Here is a 4,996-nt window from a genome sequence, read left to right on the forward strand (position 1 = left end):
TGTATAATTCCACTTTTAAGTTATGTTCATGTTAGAATGAATTCCATATTAAAATATTTGAAAAGAATAAAGATTTTATAAATATATATATATATATATATATATATATATATATATATATACATATATATACATATATATATATATATATATATATGTATGTATATATATATATATATATATATAATAACAACAAAATAGGTAGTTTCCAGAACACTGTAGGATAAAGGCCTCAGACATATCCTTATTCATGTCTGGGGTTTGTCCATTATCATCACCACGCTGGGCACTGCAAATTGGTGATGGTGGGAGATTTTTGTACGATCGGTCACGGCAAACCAAACCAATATGGATGACCCTGGCTGGTACAGATTTGCTTATAATGGCGATATATAAACCCTGTCATCACATTAAGTTATTCCCAATCAGAGAGGAATATATATATATATATATATATATATATATATATATATATATATATATATATATATATATATATATATAAGCAACCTGAATCTAAACACTATGATATACCTCAAAAATTCAATCTGCGCTCATACAGTTAAAAAAACTCTTAACGAGAAAGTTATTTCCATAACGACAAAACTTAACAATACTGTGGCTCGTATAATAGCAATAGCAAACAAAGAACTATTTTATAGAAGGGGTGGAGAATGAAGTTGTAATAACGAGGGAAATAAACCAATATAAAAAGGAGCCAACCTCTTCTTAAAGAACAATGTAATGACCTGCATAATGAACGATATAATGACCGGAGGAAGTCTTGCAGGTAATGGAACTCCTCATTGTTAAGGAACATTAACACAAGATGTATTGGTTGAGCAGGACCTCTCAAGAACATACTGCAATACCTTGATGCTTGTGGTAGACTCACAAAGCTTATTGCCTAACGCTTATGACCCAATTCTAATGACCCTTTGATCTCCCCTATATAATAAAGAGCAAGGAGGCGTCTCTGGTATATATATATATATATATATATATATATATATATATATATATATATATATATATATATATATATATATATATATACATATATATATATATATATATATATATATATATATATATATATATATACATATATATATACATATATACATATATATATATATATATATATATATATATATGTATATATATTCCGGTAACGCTGAGTTCTCTGCATCCCTAGGGAGCGGGGAGAGGGAGGTAGTCATACTCTCATTAGAGGGGGGGGGGGCGCATATCTATCTAAATATCTAGCCGTCACATTTGAAGGGTCGCGTGCACTAGCAATAGCTTACGTGCCAGTAACTGTTGGCAATTCATTGTTGAGCATGCATTCCATCAGTAAACATTCTCAATGTTGTGACTGATTAAGTCTTGAGAAATATTTGCATATATTCTACTCTACACATTTTGTCATGGTTAATTCCCCCCGAGCTCACAGATTGATTCATTTTGGGGTTTCCTGGCATCCTGACATCAAAGATCATTGACACCGATATCATTTGTTATAAATACCTTAAAAAAAAAAAATTCAACAAGACCGTAAAAATAAACAGGTGAACATAAAATAGCTTTCAGAACCACTGCTTCTGAAATAAATCTAAAAATGCCACTAGTATTGCAGACACAGAGAACTCTGTGTATATTTTATTCATGTATCGTCATTGACATTGCACAGATGGAGAAACCATAGCAAACTTGGATACAGTAACCCCATTCCCATAAAGTGATTCAGTCCCATCTACAAATTTATCCACCCTTAACCTCAGACAAAAAATCATTCGTTTCAGAGTCTATAAAGCTATTTAAAAGATTAAAGAACACTCATAAATGGCAGAGGCAAGGGACAATGACATTGCATTAGCAAGCAGGACAGTGCCCCTAGACACTGACCATATATACATATAATCAGCGCCCAAGGACCCTCTTCATCCAAGCTAGGACCAGGGAGGACTAGGCAATGGCAGCTGATTACTCAGCAGGTAGACCTATAGGCTCACAAGGATGGTGAGGTTGTAGACAAAAAGGAACTAACGAGTCTGAGCAGGACTCGAACCTCAGTCTGGCGATCACCAGTCTTGGGCGTTACCACATAGGCCACCCCAACCCCGGAACATAGTCCAACTCAAAAGAAATTCACATTCCAATCTCCAAAATTCTTGCTCTACCTTCAGTATATTTATGTAATAAATCCAAACGTACCTTTTGGTGTTGTTCTGTTATTAAACTAACAAATAAATCAAATAAATATAACAATAATCACCGTAGGATATAAGAGGTTAGAGTTGAATCATGCGAGCCACAGAATAAAGGATCCTTTGGTTACTGCTAGAGAGATTTAGTTCCAAGCTATTTACATCTTAAATGTTGATGTTACAACTATTATCTTTCATGATTATGCTATAAAATTGTATCCCTGAATAATCATTTAATTGCAATAAACATAATGGTGAAAATAAACCTCCTCTCTCTCTCTCTCTCTCTCTCTCTCTCCTCTCTCTCTCTCACTTCCTCTCTCTCTCTCTCTCTCTCTCTCTCTCTCAGCCACACAAGAGGTCCCCATATACTCATAAATATAACGAGTGGTTGACCAATTGGGAAAAAGTGGTTAATAAAGCCATTCACATTTCCCCCCACTGACTATATGTCCATGTGAATGACCACTTGACGAAAAAAAAGAAAAGAATAAAATGTAAACATCTCACAAAACTTGACTCAAACTGAATAAAGTCACGCAAGCTAAGTGTTCCAGCATCATATAGCATTTGAACAATAAACTTATCATGTAATATATATATATATATATATATATATATATATATATATATATATATATATATATATATATATATATATAATGTGTGTGTGTGTGTGTAGAAATCACGAAAGCTGACACGTGATGAATATAAAATGTATTATAGCCACGAAAGGAAAAATGAAAAAGACTTGATTGGAGTTAGTACTTTCATCCACTTAGGACATTATCAAACTCAGCAATGAGAATACTTATACAAAGACATCGTATTTATACTGGAGAAGGGAGGGATCCAACAGCTGTCAGTTTCTTAATAATTCCGGAGAAGTCAGATTTTAGATAAAAGGATAATACTGGATTAACGGAAAACAGACCTGGCTTAGATTCAAATTTCTACCTTGAGTACAGGAGATTAAAAATGATTCAACAATATTCCTTTGGAAATAGTCATTTACATGGATTACTTTCCGTCTTTGACCAACCAATTCTGTGACTTGACCCTAACCAGTGCCCCAAGGCATTATTAGAGAATCCCTGGAGACGGCCACCTGATGTTGTTTTAATCTGACTGGTATACTTTTTGATGTTTGGCCAACATAAAATAGGTTACACTCTGAATAAGGAATGCTATATATTACTTATTATCATTTCCAGAACTATTCTTAATTAAACATGTTTTTTAATGTACAATTATATTTAAACACTACAGCAATATCTAGTTTTTTCAAAAGGGGCATAAAATCTAAAAAACAAACATGAAATGGCAAACAAAGCATATTATTAATTGTTTCCTTTCTCTCTAATTGGACACTATAAAATGTTTTCTTAGCCTTATTTATACATTTTTCTAAGAAATATTTAGGATAACAAAGATGTGTAGCAATTTTTTCTATTTTAGTTTTTCCGTTAATCCAGTATTATCCTTTTATCTAAAATCTGACTTCTCCGGAATTATTAAGAAACTGACAGCTGTTGGATCCCCTTCTCCAGTATAAATACGATGTGTTTGTATAAGTATTCTCATTGCTGATGGTTTGATAATGTCCTGAGTGGATGAAAGTACTAACTCCAATCAAGTCTTTTTTCATTTTTCCTTTCGTGGCTATAATACATATTATATATATATATACATATATACAGGTAGAAAGATGAAGTCCCATATGTTCGTAATCGGTTTCAAAGAAGGGAAAATATAAAGAAACTAAATTCGTCAAATGACGTAATGTGATTGGTGCACAATGGATACCAGGGCGCTAAAATATCTAAGGAAAGGGTTCACTTGGAACCCTTTCAAGAGGAAGAATGTTGAAAAACTTACCGTTTCTGGTAATGATTTGCGTAGTGGACCCCCAATGGTATCCAGAGTGCATTTAGTGTTCTTGCTCTTGAAGCCTGTTGAAAAAGAATGAGTTAATCAAATCATTCATAAATACCATACGTAAAAATTAAATAGATAGCGATACTGTATAACTTTAGTCGAAAATACGTTTAATTATTCTACGAAATTTTGCCTTATACAATACTCTATTTATTCAAGCCATTGGGGTTGTATATAATCTCTAAACCCTCTAAGCGGGGTTAGAACGTAGCTAATAACAATGGCTATAGATTTCATACAGACCCATTCAGATTTTGGGGTTGTATATATCTTCTCAACCCTCTAAGCATGGTTAGATTCTTTCCTAACCTTTACAATGGCTATACATTTTAACTTCTTTCCCACCGTTATCTCTACGTTACGGGGTTGGTTGCTTGATGACCCTCTCCAATGCCTTATATCAAAGGCATCTTTTTTCCACCAAACCTCTTCTCCTCCACATACTCCTTCACCTTACCTCGTCTCTTCCATCCCCTCAACACACGCGCCCACACCCCGTCTCAAATTCCAGACGGCCTTGTCCATACCATCTTAGTCGTGACACGCTTATCATCACTGTAATCTCACACCGCCTACCAATCTCCTTTTTCACACCTTTCAAGCAGTGATATCCCTATAACCCATCTCAGCATTCTCGTCAAAATAGTCACATAAAGAATTTGGGGTTGTATATAAGCTCCAACTCTATAAAGTATGACAAGAATTTGGCTAATAACAATAATGTTACAAATTTCATACAGTACCACAAAGAAATATGATCTCCTAAAGCATGAACCCACCCTTATATCCGTAATTGGATTTACATAACGTGAAACCTAACTATAAAAAAGGTTGACCAGGACCCAATA

General features: G+C 33.9%; 1 protein-coding gene across 5 annotated transcripts in view; it reads left to right on the top strand.

The window, feature by feature from the left end:
• Positions 1-4,996, top strand: part of LOC137616551 (uncharacterized) — a 327,286-nt gene that overhangs the window by 254,343 nt on the left and 67,947 nt on the right. The gene's annotated exons all lie outside the window — the stretch shown is intronic.

The sequence above is a fragment of the Palaemon carinicauda genome, chromosome 22 (genome assembly GCF_036898095.1).
Source record: "Palaemon carinicauda isolate YSFRI2023 chromosome 22, ASM3689809v2, whole genome shotgun sequence".
Lineage (NCBI taxonomy): Eukaryota > Metazoa > Arthropoda > Malacostraca > Decapoda > Palaemonidae > Palaemon > Palaemon carinicauda.